Source organism: Lygodium microphyllum, chromosome 17 (assembly GCF_053477565.2).
Source record: "Lygodium microphyllum isolate KBCC chromosome 17, Lygodium_microphyllum_v1.1.10, whole genome shotgun sequence".
Taxonomy (NCBI): Eukaryota; Viridiplantae; Streptophyta; class Polypodiopsida; order Schizaeales; family Lygodiaceae; genus Lygodium; species Lygodium microphyllum.
The window spans coordinates 105,671,813-105,696,345 of record NC_141151.1 but is presented as its reverse complement, the minus strand read 5'-3'; the positions used below and the strand labels follow the sequence as shown (position 1 = coordinate 105,696,345).

The 24,533-nt window shown below is 40.7% G+C and overlaps 1 pseudogene; it reads left to right on the top strand.

Annotated features, from left to right (window-relative positions):
* Positions 1–1,131: 1,131 nt before the first annotated feature.
* On the top strand, positions 1,132–2,679 carry LOC148022231 (sugar transport protein MST4 pseudogene; annotated as a pseudogene).
* Positions 2,680–24,533: the final 21,854 nt, after the last annotated feature.

Sequence of the window (24,533 nt, the reverse complement as noted above, 5' to 3'; positions counted from 1 at the left end):
GACAAATTGGGGGCTCAAAGGGTGCCTCTTTTGATCTTGCGCCTTGGCCATTTTGCATATTGAAATTCACTGCAGTAGAAAGTTTGTATGCTAGCTTAGAGGATGCTGTGTCTTCATCTTGGCCAGAGGCAGTTCTTTGGCCACTCACAGAGCTTCGTCCTATGGAAAATCTCTCATGGAGATTGAGGGTGTGGGCTAGGTAGAGAGGGGCACCCATAGGGGATCATCTGATGCCATGATACCATGTAGAGAAGAGGAAGGTCTACATTGCTAGCATAGAATCCACAGATACGAAGAGTGCTCAAAATAATGTTGTTGATTATGATGACAAAGAGAGGTATACATTGGACGGCGCAGCATGCATGTGAAGAGACATGCAACAGTTGCCAAGTTTAGGACACGTTTACACTTGACCATTAGTTAGTTCCAACAACATGGAGCATCTTTTTAGGCTACGAGACCCTCGGGTAAGTTATTCATGAATATATGTGTACATCACGTAGGTTCAAAATAAGGTATTTTTAAAATACCATTTTTACATACAGAAGGGTATAATATAAATATTTTATTTATAGATTGAATAAAAAAGGATTATGTTTTATTCAGAAAAAATTCACAGAGATACTTATAGTAACTTTCCCAAGACCGGGACCATGCAACATTGATATGTAGCATTGTTGGCCCTCGCACAATTACTCTTAGGATCGGCCACCCAAAGGGCACCGTGGAGATCCCTTTGATGGATGGGGCGGAGGCGACTAGGCGCTTTAGGAGGTGATTGTAATGGGCTCCATTGGTACTTTGCATGTAAAACAAAACATCGTTAATGATAGGAAAAAGAGCACCACGCACGAAGTGATGTTCATCTGATAGAATTGGCGACAATAGCAGATCTTGCGATAGGTCGGATAAACAAGTATTCCGACGGGAAGCTCACAAGGATGGGGACATGAATATATAGGCTCAATATATTCGTTGTAGCTGCAGCAGAATCAGAGACGACTATTGTTGCGTTCATCGATTGTGGAGCAGAAGTAGAGACGAGTACTGTTGACGGTTGCGTTGATCAGTTGAGAAGAGCTCCTTGTTCGACGAGAGTGAGAGAGAGAGAGAGAGAGAACAAACAGTACTATGGCAGGCGCAACGTTCCAAGTAAGTGCGGCCGGTTCGACCGCCCATCAGGTCGGGCGACTGACATGGCACGTCCTGTGGACGTGCGTGGTGGCAGCGTTCGGCGGGCTCATGTTCGGCTACGACATTGGCATCTCAGGTGGAGTAACCTCAATGGACGACTTCTTGGGCGCCTTCTTCCCAAACGTCCTGATGCGGAAGTCCCGCGCCAACGAGAACACTTACTGCAAATACAACGACCACCGGCTCCAGATGTTCACGTCATCGCTGTACCTGGCGGCTCTGGTGGCCACGTTGTTCGCGGCTCCCGTCAGCCGGCGGTGGGGCCGAAAAATCACCATCCTTATTGCCGGTGTTTTCTTCGACGCAGGAGTGGTGCTCAACGTGACCGCGCAGAATCTGCTGATGCTCGTTTTCGGCCGCATATTGCTGGGCTGCGGCGTGGGGTTCGCGAACCAGGCCGTGCCTCTCTACCTGTCGGAGGTAGCGCCGACCAAGTGGAGGGGCGCCATGAACATCCTGTTCCAGCTGTGTATCACTATCGGCATCCTCGTGGCCAACCTGGTCAACTATGGAACGCAGAGCCTCCACCCCTGGGGCTGGCGGCTTTCCTTGGGTCTGGCGGGTGTCCCCGCTCTCTTCATCACGATTGCCGGCCTCGTGCTCTCCGACACGCCCAACAGCCTGCTGCAGCGCGGCCTGCCGGACGATGCTCGCCGCGTGCTGTGCAAGATCCGCGGCACGCAGGATGTGGAGGCGGAGATGGAGGACATCCGGGAGGCCAGCCGCGTGGCGCAGGGCATCCGGAATCCCTTCCCGACTATGTGGCGCCAGAACAAGCCGCAGCTGGCCGTCACGGTGGCGCTGCAGGTGTTCCAGCAGTTCACGGGCATCAATGCTATTATGTTCTACGCGCCCGTACTTTTCCAGACGGTGGGATTCAAGAGCGATGCGGCCGTCCTGTCCGCCGTCATCACGGGGGTCGTCAACGTGATGTCCACGCTAGTGTCGGTGTGGCAGGTGGATAAGTGGGGGAGGAGGGCTCTTCTCCTGGAGGCCAGCGTGCAGATGTTCGTGTGTCAGGTGATCATCGGAGGTCTGCTGGGCGCCACCCTCAACAGTGACGGCACTCGCCAACCTTCCAGTCCACAGGCCGCGCTGATCATCGCTCTTGTGTGCGTATTCGTGGCAGGGTTCGCTTGGTCGTGGGGTCCGCTAGGATGGCTCATCCCGAGCGAGATCTTCCCCTTGGAGACGAGGTCTGCGGGGCAGAGCGTGGCCGTGTTCGTTAACATGCTCTGCACCTTCCTCATCGCCCAGTCTTTCCTCACCATGCTCTGCTCCCTCCGTTTCGGCATCTTCCTCTTCTTCGCCGCCTGGGTCGTGTTCATGGGCCTCTCCACCCTCTTCCTTCTGCCCGAGACCAAAGGAATCCCAATCGAAGAGATGCAAGCAGCCGTGTGGAGCCAGCACTGGCTCTGGGCCAGGATGGTGCCCGCCAGTACGACGCAGCGGTTAGCTACTAACGCTGCCGAAGAACAAGTCTAACGTACCAGCCTCTCCACGTGCATTACCACTCTCCGCCTGCATTGCCATAGTTTAGCATTCTTGAAACATGTTCGTGTTGCATGGCACGCTAGAAGCTAGCATCTCATTTTGCATATATGTACAATTTCACGTCACCCAGCTATCTGTTATTCTGGTTAATTGTTGTACATACATCATTTTCCGGCAACGAGTACTCTGCCATTGCTTCCTGTTCAAGGCAATGTACTGAAGGACATGCTTGTTGAAATGCAGTTATGTTCATTCTCCTCAAGTAGAAGGCCACCGCCTAAAGGATACATGAAAACGTATGTATAAATCATGAGAAACAAAAAGATGAATCCATGAGTGCGGAAATATCCGGACGGGTTGGTTTTCATATCATGAGGACAACATTTCATTTTGTTTGTTTTTATATAATTTTGCTAAAGTAAACGATATTATGTCTTTCACGAATTGGTGAGTTGGAAATAGCAAGTACCTCTCTATAAAGACCCTTGGTTCAACCACTCACCACTTATGCACATTTCGTGTATTCTTTACATGGATGGGGTAGTTAAGCCCGATGAAAATAACCCTTGTGGACATTCTTTTATTTTCTCCTACGAAGAACACCTAAGCACGATGCCCTTTGCACCATTAGCTTGTTTGGATGGGTGTGTAACTCTCCCTTCAACTATGGTCACTAGACCTAGATGTACTTGCATTATTAAAAATGTGACATTGTTTAAGAGCTGCCCTTCAGTATACGGACACCACACCTTGTCCTTGCAAGAAATCTCTCACGTAACTTATTCCACTTCAAGTAAGAGGCCAATCACTCATTCGGTCCTACCTTGTCATCGTTGCTTTGCCTAAAGGGTACATGCATGTACACACACACACACACATTACTTGGACACATTGAATACTTCATGTAGGATTCCCATTGAGATCCCCCCCAACTAGTAGTGGGGGCCATGATTTGTGTAGTTAAAAGAGAAATCAAAAACACCAATGTAGTAGTCTAATAGACAACACCTCCATGTATTGTCAAGCAGAGTGGGGCAACTCTCTAGCAACCAAACGTGTGCATGCACCTCTCTCTCTCTCTCTCTCTCTCTCTCTCTCTCTCTCTCTCTCTCTCTCTCTCTCTCTCTCTCTCTCTCTCTCTCTCTCTCTCTCTCTCTCACACACACACACACACACACACACACACTCTCTCTCTCTCTCTCTCTCTCTCTCCAATTTTCTACCGTTACAACAAACCAATCCAACATGTGCCCATATTTGTGGAAAAAACAAGCAAGTATCAAGTAGAGATAATCCTGTGTGAGCCCATATTTTTGCTACATATTCTACTTCGGCAAAAGATAAAGTTGCTATTGTTTGCTTGTGAGATTGCCAAGTCATAGGTCCTCCTTCCAATAAGTACACAAAATGAGAAGCAGATTGCCTAGTATCAATACTCCCCCCAATCTGAGTTAGCAAACCATCCAAGAAGAGTGGAGAGCTGATGCAAGGAGTGATCGTGTGAAAATTGCAACCCAATGTAGAAGTACAATTAAGATAGCAAAGAACACAAAGCAAAGCCTTCCAATTTTTAAAGCTAAGTTTTTGAATAACATGGGAGAGGAAGTTTTGACAGAAAATTAAAGGTGAGGATAGGTAACATTTACTAAATAAGGTAGCTTGCTAGAGACGGTCTCATGGAAATTGTCGCATATGCTCAATCTCATATGGTTTCATAAGGAAATCATCCAAGGATAGCTTACATGTAGGCAAAGAGGATTAGGGTCAAGCTTACACTACTGGAGGCCAAAAGACTTGAGGATGTCATGTATGAATTTCTTTCGATAGATGTATAATGTTCAACTTGGAGGCCAAGGAAATAGGTCAAAGGACCCAAGTCACTAGTTGCAAATGCAGATTTGAGTTCCTCCCTCAAAGGATTGATGATAATAAGATTTGAACCAATGAGAGGAATGCCATCTACATAAAGGTCCAAAATAAGTGGAATTACGATGATGAATGTAAATGTTAGGTTCAATAACAATCTAATATAGTCCTCTCACAACATAAGAAGATTAAGTTTATGAAACCACAAAAGAATCTAGGAGACTATTTTAAACCATACAAAGATTGATGGAGTCAGAAATGTTGAGGATGAGTGGAAGAGACAAATGTAGAGGCTTGATACATATAAAATTTCCTTAGGGAGTTCCCCATGAAGGAAGGCAGTTTGAACATGGAGATGGTGAACCTCCAGGTTGACAGCAATCACCAAGGCACGCGATTGGTGGAGAGTTATCCGATGATATGGAAGAGTTCATGGGAAAGAATGAGAGATTACTTGGGTGAGGTAGTGACATGCGATCGGATGGGCCATCAACTGAGTCCGAAAGAGGATAGAGTAGACGAGTGAACGTGGTCTACACGAGTGGAGTCACATGTGGAGTTTCTTTTCTAGTAGAGCATGCCTTTTGCGTTCTTAAGAGGGGTAAGTGTGCCACAAGGGCTAGGAGAGCACCAGGTGCAGACGCTTGATTGGGAGCATTGGCACCAGCCCTCAAATTTGAAGGGCACTATGTCAATATGAAACAAGACCTTAATAAGATAAGTATCTCTTTAAAGCACGTTTCTTTTATGAAGGGTATTTTTTAAAAGTATACTTCACCTTATGTATTAGAAATATATAAGTTTAATCTAGTTCAACACTTAAATAAAAGATTATATTTACATTATGCCAACTTAACTAATCTAAATAGTAGAAAACTAAATTAGAGAAAACTAGATTAGGCTTAACTAAAATAGAAGTATTATACATGCACTCAAAAGTTCAAGCACGTAAAAAACAAAAACAATTATCAAGTGCTTATCTTGACATTGCACATAACACAAATAACAAAGATCAAAATCACTACAAGATATAGGCCTTATACTGACGTTAAAAGTGATGAAAATGTAAATAACAAAATTTTCCCCCGTCATCGCAAAAAGCATTGTTATTGGCAACACCATAGAACAATCGCTATCAGTGATACCGACGTAAATAACGACGCTGATACCAACACGTATAGTAAATTTGCGACACTAATAGCGACGGTAACAGAAAAAAAAATTTGTGGCAACCAGCTTATAGCACTGTGTGCTTTATTTGGGCCATACAAAATAGTTTCTATACTGTGTACAATGCTCATGTAAACAAAAACAAAGTATACTAAAATCATAGCACTGATACATGAAATAAATACATGATTGCATAATGAAAGCGACTGGTACAATCATGACAAGATATCACTATTACATAGAAAATGTCTACACAGATCAAGCGACCAAAAAAGAATGGTGTGTGAGCTCCAGGGATCCAAGGGCGAGCTACATATCCTCGCCATCCGAAAGCTCATCCCACTCCAAAGGAGCATCAAAGGGACTCTGCAAAAAAAGAAACAACAACACATCAGTCCACCATGCAATAATGCATTCTAATTAAACATGGTAACTACGGACAAGAAAGATGAGTGACTTACAAGGCCGTCGCATCTATACAATCGGTCGATGAATGCAATGAGATCGTGCCTCTCTGCATATCGAGTCTCAAGGCCGGTCGGATTGCGATTTGTAATGGAGTGCTGCAAAGAAAACAAAATACTAACTATTAAAAACATGATTGTCAGTACAAATGATATTGCAAAAAACAAAAGCAAGTAAAACAAAAAAAACCTTACAAAGTCCTCCAGATATGTCCTGTGGCCGCCATTCCCAAGATGATGGACCAGTCCGGCCTCTAGTCGTGCCCTCGCCGCCTCGCGTTGTTGACTTCAACATCCTGGAGAATCTATAGCCTCCTCCCTCAGTCGGTGCCAGTCATCTGCATCTAGGCACTCAGGCTTTGCAGTCCCACTCTTGAGTGCCTTGCGTGCATTCGATCATTTGTGTGACATATATGCATGCATGCAGTCCATCATCTAGCCTATAGAAAATCTATCTGCTAAGGCTAGAACTGGAAACTCCTTATGCGATAATGCTAGTATGTAGTCTTTGCTCCCCTCCGGTATGTTTTTCCAATGATCTAAGATGTGATAAAAAACTTATTGGCACAACTCTCTCATGCGAGACATCACCCTCTTTCCCTCATTATTCATGATGATGGCTCCTGACCTATCATGGACAAGATAGGCATATCCCCCTAGGGTATGCCTAAGATGGGTCCTCTCCCACCTATGTCCACGCTCCTGGGCATATCTAGGAGACCCGTGTGCATTCGGTGTACCGACCGGGGTAATATCTATCGGAGTGGCACCCATAGGGGTGCCACCTATGCAAATGGCTGAGCAAAAGCTGGAGTAACTGGAGTAGATGTCCCCAAAGGTGTGACAAATCCTGGAGATGAAGAAACTCCAGCAAAACGACGACACAGAGACGCCGCGTCCGTGCCTCCACAACATCCACCTAGGCCACACTCCCTGGAATCGCCACGAGAGCGAGGAGTCGCACCTGTATCCTATGCCGACCGCGGGCTCACTGCCTCCATATCTCTATAGCATCCCCCTGACCCTTAAGCACTCCCTCCCTCTGGCCTAGGTCTGGAGCATCGATCTCGTCTGCTCAAAGCTGAAGCATCTGATCGCGCCGAAGTAGATCTAGCAAAGCGGCCTGACGATATCCAAGATAGCTTCTCGTCTGCCATGTCTTTGAATCTCATGATCTGATCTGGAGACATGCGCGTGAGGATATCCTACAACTCCTCATCCCTCATCCCTTGACTCATCCTGAAAATGTCACATACACAGACAAAAAATGATGTTAGCATAATCAATTTAAATCATACAAAGCACGGTAATATAAATCCTTAAAAAATGATCTCACTTAAAATGCATATCTTATGTACCCTTATAAGCAATTAGTCAACGAATTAAGTGGATGCTCCAAGTATGAAGTATCCTATGGTCCCATGTCAATCTCCTAACACAACTCCGCATACATTGGAAGGTCGATAGACATGTCACCACAAAAGGATGAGTCCACCTCGTTTTCAAAGAATTCTTGGACTTTGAGGAGCTAAAGGTATAACATACCACCATCGAGGTTGTCGGGGGTTTGGATAGAAGATTACCTGTTCATAAACACATACAAGAGAGATTAGACTATTGTGACATGTATCATGTTGTAATACAATTAACAAACAAATGAGTTCATGCACCTGTTCACAATGGGCCGGCAACACAAAGATGTCGCGTAAGTCCGTCTATTTTTTTCGGAATCTATTTCAAGAAATTCAGATGGACCTCGTCGAACTGTTGCTCTAGCTCCTTCAAGTATCACTTTGAACCACTACACATCGAATAGTATCATAGAAAAGCTACGGTAATCCACCGTAATAATACTTTGAAAGTTTTCAAAATACTCAATCTCATCTATAATTGTATTTAGATTCGTTGCTCATTGCCGCCTCTCCTACTTGAACCTTGCCATGATACCACAGTCCATTGTGGAGCGCATTTTGTCAATATGCTCCACGCGAAAATGCCATCCATGCCACCACGTTTCACTATATATTTTGCACTGTATATTGAAATACTCAAATTAGTTGTCACATATAAAATATAGATACAACAAATCCGAAACACCTCATCACCTTTGGACTACATCCCCTCGAGAATTCCCACTCCTCCATTGAGACATCTGCCCCTTCGCGAGACGTTGCAGTCAAAGCTCCATGCAACCATCGCGTTGACATAAACTGCGGCATCTCCTCCATGCCCTTGGGATATCAAATCGGTCTATGGCACGTACTACATCAAAATTCAGATCGCGCTTCCTCTCAATCTTGCTTAGTGATCTGGTACTTGGCGAGCCACGTCTCCATAGAGGCATGGTGCAACATACAAAAGCAATTCACCTTCTCCTCCATTGCAACATCCATTTTTTTTTCTACCCCATTTCCAACCACCACATCTCCGGTCAGTCTATCATCCTCCTTCAGTGACCATAGCATTTTGTTGTCTGGATCCACCATTGGTAGCCATTGTGAAATATGCACTAGCACCTCAGATACCAACCAACCTTCAGCCATGCTACCTTCTAGCCAAGCTCGTTGTCGCACAAAGCCTTTCAGGGTTTTCATGAAGCACTCCAAGAAGAACATCCATCGCATATGGATAGGTCCAACAATCTCCACTTCATCTATGAGATACACAAGAAAGTGGATTTGTATCATGAGCATGCTGGTAGGCAGGCATTTCTCAAAGAGACAGACCATCTCCACTGCTCCCCGCCTCACGGATTCAATAGAGGACGTCTTAAACTCCTTCTGTGAGGTCCATTGCACCAAAGTCGATAACCTGTAAATGGCCCCGTGTATTTTTAGAGCAAGGCATCCTACGATCGCGATTGGAAGTACAAACTGCCACAAATAAGAAAGCATTATGAACAATGGCTACACTCCAAATAGCAAAATACGCATGCCAATTACAATCCATTCGTAATACAAACTTGACATATCTTATGCCACTCATGGGATTTTAGCCCTGATAATTGGTCGTCTTTAGAAAATGCAGACCTGAGAGAACGCATCATACCCGTCGGAGTGCGGATAGACTTGACTACTTGCTTCACAATGCGCTCTTATTTAGTAGACAAAACCCAAGGAGCGCAAGGGAGCTGCACACGACCATCAGCACTCGACTGCGGCCAAAGCGCCTCCATCTTGCCTACCTCCTTCAAATCCATTCGTGCCCCTATAGTATCTCTCTTTCCTATGATGTGGTCCCATAGCAAGCTGCCCACATTCTTGAAAATATGCATGGGATCCAATAAGTGGTTGACCTGTAAGTGGGTCCGATATGGCAACTCCTAGAAAACTAAGAACCGCCGCATTCTGTTTGGATGTGACTCTGCGTGGACCATTTTTAGCTCATACCAGCTTGCGACATTCATACGTGTTGGAGGTCATCCAAGAAAACCTTCCCTAAGTTTATGACTCTCTGGCAAGAAAGTGGCGTGTCCTTGATATACCATCTTCTTCATGGTTCGTGACCTTCGAGAGTCTAACTATGGTCCGCACAATGGACATGCATGATAACATGAGATAACCAGACCTATTCCAACACCACGACCCAGTGAATACAAGCTTGAATGAGACAAAATATAGATATTACCAACGAGAACGGAAGCCTATTTACCTGAGTACTCTCTGAATCCCGGAAAGTCATGCATGGTCCACATGAGAATGACTCAAATATTGGCGGACTCTCGACCATTGCGCTTGCTCATATCTTGCACGGTGACCCCCTCCTCCCACAAAATCTTAAGCTCATCGACTAATGGACAAAGATACACGTCCATATTTTTAACTTTGTAGCGGCGGCCGAGGATGAGTAAGCTAAGGATGAGATGTCATTTCTTCGTAGAAAGCCATGGAGGGATATTGTAGTTGACAAGGACTATAGACCACACACTATAAGAAGTTAAGCGCAGACCGAATGGGTTCACGCCATCCATTGCAAGACCGAGCCGAAGATTCCTTGGCTCTGGGACAAAGCCTGGGAAGCTAGAGTCAATGTGACTCCATGCACGTGAATCCGCTGATATTCGTTGAACTCCATCTATGGACCTATTCTCCGCATGCCATGTTGTCAAGCTCGCCATGCCGGACGTACGAAACATATGGTTTATGCGGGGGATAAGCAAAAAGTGTCTGAGAATATTTTGAGGGATGGTTTGCCCTTTCAAATCCTGTTCATACTTGTGAGCACCACACTTTGGACATATCTACATAGTCTTGTATTCTCCTCAAAATAGTATGCAATCGTTGATTCATGCATGGATGTTGTTCTAGTCCATGCCAAGCTTTTGTAAAACAGATCGTGCATTATCACGAAACTTAGGCATGGTATTTGCAGGTGGTAATATATGATATTTTAATAACTTGAAAAAAAGCATAAAACACCTTGAAAAAGTACAAATGTTTTTAATAATAGTTTCGAAAAGAAATCAACGAAGTGTATGTACAGGGTACTTAAACAACTTGGTCACACTCGCATCATCGCTCCACCTGTATTTTGCTTGCACACTTAAGAGTGCAAGCAGTGTCTTCAAGCGAGATACTCGGTACCCATTATATAATGGTATGGATGCTTCCTCTCTAAGCGGATCAGAAGTCTCGACATCCATGGGAATCAATGCATTGATCATTGCCTCCATGTCCGGATCCAAGATTGTAGGTAGGTCTGGAAGACTGTTTGTCTCCTCTGGCATTGACGGTATAGATTGGGTAGTGTCTTGCAAGTGGTGGATTGGCTCATGCACTCCATCCATCGCACACCCACGAACTCTTCTAATTTGCCGTAAAGGGTGCACTACTCCTTGGGACGAGACATCACCTCCCTGAATAGAAAATTTTCCAGCCACACCCAATCTTCTTGTATATGGTATTCAATTAGCTTGTGAGTACAATGCATGATTAAAATTAACTTTTCTTACCATTTGCTGAAAATCCGCAATTGCCTGATTAATGATCTCATATTGAAACTTACTGAATCGTCGTACGTGTTCTATAGACAATCAACATTTTCGTCTAATTGCTAGCTTGCATTGAGAGCAAGGACATGGGACACGCTGATTAAGATACGCCTCACGATCTTGAACAACAAGATCTTCATCGTTTTCCATTTTGTCTACGTTACCCTAAATAATTTGTTTTTGTTGTCATTCTTTTTTTTCTTTCTTAAATTGTTCTCGTCTCCTTCCATCTCTCTCTCTTTTTTTCTTTCTTAAATTATTCTCATCTCCTTTCATCTCTCTCTCTCTTTCTACATTACGATTATGACTATGACTATGACCACGACTACGACTACGACTACGACCACGACCACGACCATGACCACGACTATGACTACGACCACGACCACAACCACGACCATGACCACGACGACCACGACCACGACCACGACTACGACGACCACGACTACAACTATGACGACCACGACCACGACCATGACTACGACGACCACGACCACGACCACGACCATGACTACGATTATGATCACGACTATGATTATGACTACGACCACGACCACAACCACAACTACTGGTGCGCAGATCGGACACTGTATGCTTGTGTAGTGAATGTCGGAAGGTCCCCAAGAACAATGAACTCTACTTTTTGCACAAGTTACAAGGTAAAAAGCATGAACGGCAAGAGCAAGAGACCAATTGGGTGCAATCTCCCCCCATGCCTTGTGTGAGCGCTTCACAAAGCATGTATTTTATGTATATTTCATCTTCATGCTCAATAATAGCCCAATTTACAAAAATATAATAAGCATTTAGCTTTTGAGTTTGCTTTTACAAAAATAGGAATAAAGCTAATGGACGATGTCCAAAGAGTCTGACACGCCCAATACAATGTCCAAATAGAAATAACATAACCGTGCGCCCATGCGCATACAAAATAATAATAAATAATCGATGCCTCAATAAATAGGCATGACAAAATATAGGCGTGGCGCTTATCAGAATATAATCTATAGATCGAATACTCGCTATCCTCCAATGCTTTCCTCCGCCCTGCTGCTATCTCTACACATCAACTGAAGCATTCACAATCGTTAGTAAAATAATACAATTAAACCGACAAAAGTGAATACCTAGCAGTCTTCAGCTACATAAATAAATCAACTGGTTAGAAATAAATCCTAACCTTAATTTATTACGAGTGCGCACTCAAAACTCATAAATATTTATTAATTTAATATGCATTTTGTGGAATCACCCGCTATGGAATCACCCATGTACACACTAAATTAATGAAACGTCCGAAAAGGACAGGCATCCCCATCAACTTCTCGCACAAAGAATCCACTTTGTGTATGAGCCTCAGTCATCAAAGTTTACGGAATCCACCGTAAAACCTCACGGAATCCACCGTGGCATGGAGTCCACCGTGGAATATGCCTCCTGGCATCATACCCCCGGGGTGGGATAGCAATTGACCTCAATTGCTATTAGCTCAATGTAGAGTTAACAAAGTGGGGAAAGCATTTAAGTCTCTAGCGTGCATCCATTGTGCTTCCTCTACAAGATGGTTTTTAAATTTAACTAGATATCTAGAATACCTTCGGCCAGTTCTAGTGGTCATAAAGTCAGTGTCTATGATAGCTTCTGGTTCAAGTATTTCAGTCTCTTTCTCTAATAAAGGTGAGTTTTCATAAACAAGGTGTACATGTAATTGGCCTCTAAATGGTCTCAATAAACTAATGTGAAATATATTGTGAATTTTCGAGTGAGGTGGTAATTCTAACTTGAATGCATTGTCATTAATTTTATGAATGATCCTAAATGGTCCATAGAATCTAGGAGCTAATTTCACAACTGGATGTCTATCTAGACTTTGCAGTCTACGTTTTTCTATTCTCAGCCAAACATAATCATCAACTTTGAAATTCATTGATTGTCTTTTCTTGTTGGCTTGTTTGGTATATGATTGTTGGGCTTTAGCAATCATATCTTTAACCTCATCAAAAATAGTATTATGCATACTAGCAATATCATCAGCACTTTGAATTCTATTTGACAAAGATGCAACAGGTGTAGATAATCTATATCCATAAATGACTTCAAACGGTGCTTTCTTTATAGATGTGTGTGGTGTATTGTTATATACAAACTGTAATAAATGCAAATGTGTGTCCCATGTCTGAGGTTTAGAGATAGTATATACACGTAAAAGATCTAGAATTGTGCTGTTAGTGGCTTCTGTTTGTCCATTAGTTTCTGGATGAAATGCAGATGAGAAATCAATCTTTGTGCCTAGGTTAGCAAACAGAGTAATCCAAAAGTTGTTACAAAATCTAGAATCACGATCTGAAATAATAACTTTTGGCAATCCATGGTTAGTAAAAACAGTTTTCAAAAACAATTGTGCTGCTTGTGATGCTATTAAAGTTTTCTTACATGGAATGAAATATGCTTGTTTACTAAATCTATCTACTACTGTCCAAATCATATCATGGTTAGATTTAGTATTAGGTAAACCAGTAATAAAATCCATAGAAATTTGTTCCCAAGGTTTAGATGAAATAGACAAAGGCATAAGTAATCCATACTGTTTACCATGATGTCTCTTAACTCTTTGATAAATCAAACATTCAGAAATAAAGTTAGATACATCAGCATCCATATGCGGCCAATAAAAATCTTCAGTTAATGTATGTAAGGTAGATATGATACCTCTATGACCTTGATATGGAGGACAATGAATTTCATTCAAAACCAAAGATCGGAATGGAATTGTAACACACAATCTCTTTTCATAAAACATAAATCTATCATTATATGACAATGAATCAATAGGAATCAAATTATTTTGAACTAATTTATTCCAATCAGCATGAAAATTAATATCCTGATGATATGTATCTTTCATAGCAATCAAAGAATCAAAAGATATAACAAAAATGTTATGAATAGTAGGTCTTCTACTCAATGCATCAGCCACTACATTTTCTTTTCCATGTTGATATTGAATGATAGGATGAAAACTTTGAATAAAGGAGGCCCATTTGATATGATGGTCAGAGATTTGGGGTTGGCTAAGTAAATGTCTAATACTTTGCTGATCGGTCTTAATCATAAATTCTGAACCCATTAAGTAGTGTTTCCACTGTCTTAATGCTTGTACAACTGCTAATAGTTCTTTGTCATATGTGGAATATTTCAGTTCAGAAGGTTTCAGCTTATAACTAGAATAGGCTATAGGATGATTGTCTTGCATAAGTACAACTCCTATTCCTGATCCACTAGCATCGGTCACTACTAGAAAGAATGGTCTATTAAAATCAGGCAACTGTAGAACGGGGGCATGGGTTAATGTATGTTTCAGTAAGTCAAAGGATTTCTGTTGATAATCGGTCCAATGATAAACAATTCCTTTCTTCAGAAGTTTGGTTAATGGTAAAGCAAGTAATGAAAAATTACGTACAAACTTCCTATAGAAACTAGCAAGACCAAGGAATGAGCATAACTCATGCACGTTTTTAGGTATATGCCAATTCAATATTGCATCAATTTTCTTAGGATCAACTTTAATTCCATCAGAGGATACAATATGACCTAAATACTTAATTTTTGTTTTAAAGAATTCACTCTTTTCAGGATTTGCATACAGTTGATTTTCTTTCAATAACTGAAAAACCAATGACAAATGCTCATAATGTTCTTTCTCATTTTAACTAAACACCAAAATATCATCAAAGAAGACAATTACACAATACTGATATTTCAGAAATATACGGTTCATCATTCTACTAAACATAGCAGGTGCATTAGTCAATCCAAATGGCATCACTAAAAATTCGTAATGACCAAACTGTGTTCTAAATGCAGTCTTGAATATGTCAGACTTATTTAGTCTCACCTGATGATAACCAGACTTAAGGTCTATTTTACTAAATATAGCAGATCCTTGCAGTTTGTCTATAAGGTCATCAACTCTAGGAATGGGATACCTGTTCTTTACAGTGATCTTATTTAAAGCTCGATAGTCAATGCACATACGATAGGTATTATTCTTTTTCTTGACTAACAGGACAGGTGCACCGAATGGAGAACTGCTAGGTCGAATCAATCCTCTATTTAGTAATTCCTCAACTTGACTCTGGATTTCTTTTTGCTCTATTTGGTTATGCCTATATGGTGCTTTACAAGGTGGTTGTGTGCCAGGATCAAATCTATCTTATGGTCTTCTAGACGTGACGGAGGTAAACCAGGTGGTAGGTCTTCTGCAAAACAGTCCTTAAAATATGCAAGAAATTCTTTATGCCTAGGATGCATATGACTTTCTTTTACTTGCAATTCATTCACCCAAATAAGATAAGATTTACTACTCTTGCGTAATGCACGTTTAGCTTAAGTATGCGAAAGCAGTGGAAAAACATTAGATGCATGCATACCATATAATGTAATAGATTTTCCTTGAAAATTAATATTCATTGAGTGTGTGGAATAGTCTATATCTAGGTTATGCTGGTGACGCCAAGGCATACCTAAATTAATGTCACTTGACTGTAATAGAACAACTAGAAAATTTCGTCTTTCAGTGTATTGACCAATTTGAATCTCTAAGTCTTGCACTTCTTATGTACCATTATACCTAGTGCCTAAAAATGCAGCTTTGATGCGATAATGCGTAGGTACAATCTATAATTTCAATTCTTTTACTAATTTTGCTGAAATAAAATCATGAGTACTACCGTCATCATGCAAAATAGTATTTTCGTTTCCATGCACCAAACATTTCATAGTCAATAAAGAATGTGGAGTAGGCATACCTGGTAAAGTATCGGAAGTAGTAGTAATGTCGTCCTCATCTTCAGTGAAATCAGGCATATCTTCATGTTCGTCTTCGTCCATTGCTCCAAGGTAGTTGATATGGGCAGCTGGCTTCTTTGAATGACAATTTGCTGCTAGATGTCCAGGCTGGTGGCATTTATAGCATACTATTGGCTTGGCTTTGGTTACATTGTTTGCAATGGCAGGAAGTCTAGGTACATTAGGATTTGACTGTGGAATAGGCTTGGGGTTTTGATTGAGATTGGATGGTAATGCAGGTGGTTTTGCCCAATTTTTACGGAAAGATGATGAAGAGAAACGACCTGGATTAAATCTTCTAAAATTGGAATTGAATTGTTTAGATCCATACGGAAAGATGATGAAGAGAAACGACCTGGATTAAATCTTCTAAAATTGGAATTGAATTGTTTAGATCCATAGTTACCATTGGCTTGGAATTGCTGTGGTCGTCTGTCTCTACCTCGTAGCTTGTCTTCAGTGTCGTGAGCTAGTGAAATGGCGTCTTCAAGAGTAGCAGGCTTGAACATGTTAACTTCAACGTAGTAATGCCCAAGGAGTCCAGACATATACTTGTGCTTGTGTTTCGCTTCACGTACGTCTTCAAGCATGCGTAGCTGGAGTAGTGCATTCCAAAAACGCTATGTATACTGAGGAATAGGCTCACGATCCCGTTGCTGGAGAAGATCCCATTGCTTAATAGCTTTCTCATGAAATTGTGGTGGAAGGAAATTCTGCATGAACTTCTTCTTGAAATTCTCCCAAGTATCAGGACAACCTATGCTCTTGCGTACTACACTCCACCAAAGAGATGCTCTGTCTACTAAATGATTAGTGACACACTTGATTTTATCTTTTTCTGTATAGGTTTCTTCATGGAAATAGTCATCAAATTGACTAATGAATGCTAGAACAGTTTTTCCTTCTCGTATGCCATTGAAAGTACGGAATTTGAAACTTCTTTTACTTATCTTTGATTCCTTGCAAATGGTTTGAGCTTCAAGAGTTGCGTCAATGGTACGTCGAATAAGATCTTCAGCTTGAGGTTCTTCTTTGTCGGTAGACGCTCTTTGTAAATTTGCCAGTTGAGCTTGCAATGCTTGCCTAGCCCTTCGTTCTTCTTCCAATTGCATCATGATTAAGTCCAGCTTTTGCTCCATCGTACGCTCAGGTAAGTCGCCTTCAGCCATAAGATCATCCATATGTGGTTCCGTCATCCTGCAAAACTAAAAAGACCTTTCGCACTCAAAATCAAGTTAGTGGGATGAGCGTAGCTCAAGTTCGGGAATACAAGGCTTATGTGTTTTTGGGTATAGCTTTCTCAATCTTTGAAAAATCTGCGATTTATCCTTCTTCGTATGCTGAAAATGCTTCAACAAACATGTGTATGGGTAGAGTACCTTCCAACGAACAACTTTGTAGTTTGCAGTTTCTGCGCAGGAACAGTCCTTCTAGGAGTTTTGAGCACAAGTCAGTTCTGACTCCAGTTGACTAGTCTGACTTGCAGAGTTGCAGACTTATATGACTTGCAGACTTGCAGAACTTATTTGCTTTATGGAACTTTCAGAACTTGACTTGAAAATACTTACTGAACTTGATTGTTGTGGTGTGACCTGGAGTTTGTGACTTGCAGGATTGACTTGCCTTAGAGGACTAAGCTTAATTGATTAAGCTTAGAGCTTACGAAGAAGAAAACGACGCAGATCGTGGGGGGGGCCGTTTTTTATGCCGTCGCGTGATTTTCGGAGATCCTTAGAGGCGTCACGGATCAAATTCGAAGCTTAAAGCTTCTCTTAAGGTCTCTAAGCTTTAAAGCTTAAAGCTTGGAAAGTGTGAAATTGATGACTTATCTCTCTGTGTAGCCACGACTTGATGAAGAAGATGAAGGAGTGGTCCTCCACCTCTGTAGCCCAGTCCTTCGCAATCCAATAACAGAAACAGGGGTTCTTGATCGCCAGAAGTCTGTCTGTAAAGACGGTTCGCGACAAGATTGACCGTACAGCCCGATCGTTCCAGGAGCTCCGCCTTCGCACGAGATGGATAGCAATTGGAAGCTCTTGATCTCAGCTCCGCTCTGATACCACTGGTGCGCAGATCGGACGTTGTATGCTCATGTAGTGAATGCCGGAAGGTCCCCAAGAACAATGAACTCTACTTTTTGCACAAGTTACAAGGTAAAAAGCATGAACGACAAGAGCAAGAGACCAATTGGGTGCAATCTCCCCCCATGCCTTGTGTGAGCGCTTCACAAAGCATGTATTTTATGTATATTTCATCTTCATGCTCAATAATAGCCCAATTTACAAAAATATAATAAGATTTTAGCTTTTGAGTTTGCTTTTACAAAAATAGGAATAAAGCTAATGGACGGTGCCCAAAGAGTCTGGCACGCCCAATACAATGTCCAAATAGAAATAACATAACCGTGCGCCCATGCACATACAAAATAATAATAAATAATCGATGCCTCAATAAATAGGCATGACAAAATATAGACGTGGCTCCTATTAGAATATAATCCATAGATCGAATACTCGCTATCCTCCAATGCTTTCCATCGCCACTATTGCTATCTCTACACATCAACTGAAGCATTCACAATCGTTAGTAAAATAATACAATTAAACCGACAAAAGTGAATACCTAGCAGTCTTCAACTACATAAATAAATCAACTGGTTAGAAATAAATCCTAACCTTAATTTATTACGAGTGCGCACTCAAAACTCATAAACGTTTATTAATTTAATATGCATTTTGCGGAATTACCCGCTATGGAATTACCCATGTACACACTAAATTAATGAAACGCCCGAAAAGGACAGGCGTCCCCATCAACTTCTTGCACAAAGAATCCACTTTGTATATGAGCCCCGGTCATCAAAGTTTACGGAATCCACCATAAAACCTCACGGAATCCACCGTGGAATATGCCTCCTGGCATCAACTACGACTACAACCACGACCACGACCACGACCACGACTACGACTACGACTATGACGACCATGACTACGACTAAGACCAGGACCACCATGACCACGACCATGACTACGACTACAACTACGACCATGACCACGACCACAACGATGACCACGACCATGACCACGACCACAACTACGACTACGACCATGACCATGACCACGACCACGACCACGACCATGACTACTTATATAGAGATGAAGAGAGAGACAAGAGTTAGGGAGATAGTAAAGTTAGAGAAGAAGAGGAGATAAGTGAGAGAGGTAGAAATAGAAAGAGAGATAGAGAGACAAAAGAGATAGGGGGAGAGAGAAGGATTTAGGGAGAGTATAGGAAGAGAGAAAGAGGGAAGATTGAGAGAGAGAGAAGGGTTGAGAGAAGAGAGGAGAAAGAGAGAGAGAGATCCGACTAAAGCATTTAACACCCATAGTCAACACACCGTGGAAAACACAAGCACAAATTGACATTGAATTATGGCAAGAAAATCCGTCACAAAACAATAGTTAGAATACTCGAGGTAGGATTTCAAAGTCTTACTGATTTCAATCGATCATGGATGCCATACTATGGGTAGGTTGCACTCACTAAGAATAGAATTGGCCATTCACCTCATCTTCTCTCCATCATCAATAGAATTCTCCTTTACCATTTACAACTCACCCACCTTCTCTCCACACTATTGCACACTATAATCTTTATGAGGGCATGAGATTGGGATCTCCACAGATAGCAAACATGTTCTCTAGCTTGATGATTACATATATACTACTACTACTCATGGAATAAACCTTAAAATAGTTATTATGCTCAAATATATGCTTGTTAGAGGAGAAATTTGTTCCTAAGACTATTCTAAGGAAGAAAGAGGGTTAATGATAAAAGAGTATCATTCCTTACAAGTGATTTTATATTATATTTTTAAATTAAAATTGATAGTTGAAGATGAGTTTCCTAAGATATCTTGTGGCGATGTTTTAGTTTTGCGAAGCATATGAATGATGCTGTTTTAGTTTTTTATATTTGTCTTTTTAAGAAGAGATTGATTTTTATAGAATATTCAAAGTTATTTTTGGATTTACGTTATGAAAAATGAATGTTTTTCTAACTGATAGGCTAATTGCCTTCGTTGTATACTTGCATGGTAGAGGCTAGGACAAGCCCCATGTATGAGATGTCTCTTTATAGAAAGAACATTATACTAGGAGGCGCAAGTGTGCTAGGGTTCTCTAGCCATATATCCCTTAGGTTTATTGAGGATCGGCCTAACCCCTATAAGCCTAGGATGAGCTTATTGTAAGGTCTTGTTTCTTTTTCTCTCTTTCTCTCCCTCTCTCATTTCCTCTCTCACCCTCATCCTCACCCTCTCTTTATCTCTTTTCCTATTAGGTTTAATGATTTTTCTCTCTTTTTCTCTCTCCTCTTTCTCTCTCATTTCCTTTTCTCTCTTTCTCTCCCTCTCTCATTTCCTCTCCCTCCCTCACCCTCACCCATTTTCTCTTCCTCCCTCACCCTCACCCTCTCTTTCTCTCTTTCCCTATTAGGTTTAATGATTTTTCTCTCTTTTTCTCTCTCCTCTCCCTCTCTCATTTGCTTTTCTCTCTTTCTCTCTCTCTCTCATTTCCTCTCCCTCCCTCTCCCTCACCCTCACCCTCTCTTTCTCTCTTTCCCTATTAGGTTTAATTATTTTTCTCTTTTTTTCTCTCTCCTCTCTCTCTCTCATTTCTTTATCTCTTTCCTCTCCATCTCTCATTTCTTTTTCTCTCTTTCTCTCCCTCTCTTATTTCCTCTCGCTCCTTCACCCTCACCCTCACCCTCTCTTTCTCTCTTTCCCTATTGTGTTTAACATATTTTCTATCTTTTATTCTCTCCTCTCATTCTCTCATTTTTTCTCTCTCCTCTCCCTCTCCCTCTCTTATTTTCCTATTATGTTTAATGTCTCCCTCCCTCTCCCTCTCCCTCTCCCTCTCTCATTTCCTCTCCCTCCCCCTCTCTTTCTCTTTTCCTCTCTCTTCCTTTCCCATTTTCTCCCCCTCTCTCTCCCTCTCTTTCTCTCTCTCTCCCTCCCTCTCCCTTTCTCATTTCCTCCCCCTCCCTCTCCCTCCCCCTCTCTTTCTCTCTCCCTCTCTCTCCCTCCCTCTCCCTCTCCCTCCCTCTTCCTTTCCCATTTCCTCCCCCTCTCCCTCTCCCTCTCTCATTTCCTCTCCCTCCCTCTCCCTCTCTTTCTCTCTCATTTCCTCCCCCTCTCTCAATATACGCAAATTATACAAAAAACAAGTAAAAGAGAGAGAGAATGCACTCACCGTAAAGACTCGAAGAAGGGTTTGGCGGCTCCTCTTCACCCTTCGTACACCTCCTCCTCTTCTTCGCGAACGGCGGCGGCGGCGGTGAGAAGCCTTCTTTATCTCTTTCTCTACCTCTCAGCAAGACGGTCGCTCTCCCTCTCTCTCTCTTTCGTGAATGTGCGAAATGTAATGCACTCGAGTTTCCGCCTGTGTTTTTTTGCTTTGGGTATCGTCGCTATTTGCGTCGCAAATAGCAATGCCGCTATTTGTCATCGTTAATCGGTGTCGCTATGGCCTGATATCCTTGTAGTGAATCTATGATTACATTTGATCACATAATAACTATAAAAAATGTTGGACTCTAAATACAAAAAGTTATTGCTATTGTAATATATATATTGAAAGTATGGTAACAAAAAGTTCTTCATGCTACTTATAAGTTAATTATCCAAAAAGAGAGGACATGATAATTAGATATTATTTATAAGCAACTAACAATAAAAATGTCGGTGTCCAAATACAAAAAGTTATTGCAACTAGTATGCACATGTCAAAAGTATGATTATGCAAAGCCATTCATGTTGCTTTGTGCTACTATACATCTCAAAAGTATGATCATAAAGAGTTGTTGCTGCTTATAAGCAATCCAAAAAGAGAGAAAATGCATAATGCATGTGATGTTATACAACGAAAAGCAATTGCTAAAAAAATATATTAAAGTCTAAATACAAAAATTTATTGCTGCTATATACTTATCAAAAGTAGAAATATGAAAAGTTATTATTGTTGGTGTGCTTATGATGGCTCTACAACTTGAGAGCGTCTCATTTTTATATTTTTCCAAACCTCAAAAATAAAATCCCAATCTACTTCTTCCATATTCTTTGGTGTTGAAGGGACATAAACATGAGCATATCTAAAGTGATGAGAGATAAGCATGATCTCTCATCACTTTCAACTTGGTTTTTCTTAGAAAAACCTTTTTCACAAGCAGTTGAACTTGGTGGTAACACCACCGCAATCTAATATGTATATCATTGACATCACGTGTGTTCAAGGGCAAATTTATAAATATCCTTATCTATGAATTTTACATAAATAAAATATAACCCTTTTCTATTTAATCTATAAATAATCCATTTATCTTATACCCTTCTGTATGTAAAAAATATGTAAAAATAACATTTTAAAAATACCTTATTTTGAATCCACGTAATGCACACATATTTATGAGTAACTTACTCGAGGTCATATACCAATCCTTCAATAGACTAATGAGCACATCTATTTCTCTTCCTATCATTGTAATGCCACAATTATTTTTTATTAAAAATATTAACTTTCTTAAGTACATCAGCCATGAAGTGAATAATAAATAACAATTGAAAATTTGTTGCTTTTTTATATGTTGTTAGATATTTAGTCTTCCAACATTCCAACAATGTAGGTAAAACTTTCACCAACCTGAAACAACAAAATAAAAAAGTCAAATAAAGAGCTAACAATAAAACCATCCTTAATATTATTAAAGATAAAACACAAAAAAAAAAAAATTATGACATTTTCATGAGACAACCATCTCACTCCATGAATCCTCACTATCTAATAATTCCTAGGCAAGAAAGCCAACATAAGTTTGTTACTTTGGCTCTTTGAAGACATGAATCTCCTATCCATTCTCGAACTTTATTAACAAAGCTATCAACATGGCTAATCTCTGTAAAGCATTCATATGTGTCTTTGACCATAAGAGCTTCCTTATGGGCAATGCAATGTACCACAATCAAACGTGGTACACCCTTAAAAAGCTTAGCAAATAATCATGATCTTCTTCCAACAATAGAAATGGCACCATCGGAGCCCATAGCAACCAATCTAGAGAGTGAACGATCAAGCTATTGTAACACTTTTAAAATACCTTCGTACATAGATTGAGCCTTGCCATCCTCAACCACAATTATTTTTACAAAGAAAGTTTCACGAGGACAAATTCCCCTATCCTTCAAGTAAGTGAGATAAATAATTATACGATTCTCAAACCTTTGATCGGTGCTTTCATCAATGAGAATAGAAAAGAAAGAACAGTGTTCAATCTCTTCCTTTAGTTTCTCCCAATACATCATATACATGGCTGAGAGAAATTATTTTCCTGATGTTGGTTTTATGCACGCTGAATACTCACAAGTAAGAGACATTCTTGGAGTCTTTATACATATGAAACTTACATTCATCTTCAAATACTTCTAAACACATATCTTTCATAGCCACTCTATACATGATTTCTATCACACTAATAATTCTACACTTCTCATAATCTACCATAGGTTTCATATGTTTTTCAATATGCCTCATATTTTCACAAGCCATAAACTTTTTATGTTGAACCGCTAGCTTATGTGACTCGGATACATTATGAATAGCTAAGGCTTGCTTTTGTATAGTGGTGCTACATTTTCCAGCAAAAGGATTAAACATGTTCAATGCAGTGCATATTGAGCACTTAATCCTTTCCTTACCCTCCTCATCAATATTAGAGTGCGACCATGGATACAATAACTTCCATGAGGAGACACAGCTACGGACATATATTCTCTCTCTTTCATTGAGAACACAATGATCTCCACTTTCATTTTCAGCATGATGCATATCTAATATAGTAACTCCCGATTGCTCTAACAATCATTGGTATTTGTCCTTTCTTGGTCTCCCCATCCTAAAAGTATATATTGACCAAATCTTAAAACTAATGTACATGCAACCAAAAACTTATAAAAAGACAAGCAAAAAAAAAGTAATACTTTAACTTATATGAATCCACTCATTTTCTTATATGTAGACCAAATCAATAATATAAAAATATCCATATAATGTAAAGCAATTACATCATATTTCAAGGTGGTTATTTCACAAGTAATTAGACTCTAGAGCATTGATGAAGCTTGCTTATTGACTAGAACGCACTTAAGTTTACATCGACTTCTTCTCAATATTGCACTTTGTGCTCCTTGTATATTTCCAAACAATGTGCCTCCTCTATTTATATTTTCCTACAACACGATGAAGTTCAACACCATTAAAAGATTTTATGGTGCATAATACATATGTTGCAAATATAAATATACACTTCTTAGTGCTCTATTTCACAACAAAATTAATCTTCTTACATTATAGAAAGTTGTATCAACGAATAAGTTAGAAAGATAAGTAGGTTTCTTTTCACAACCACTCATTCTTCTACATATGAAGAGAACTAATAACATGGAAAAA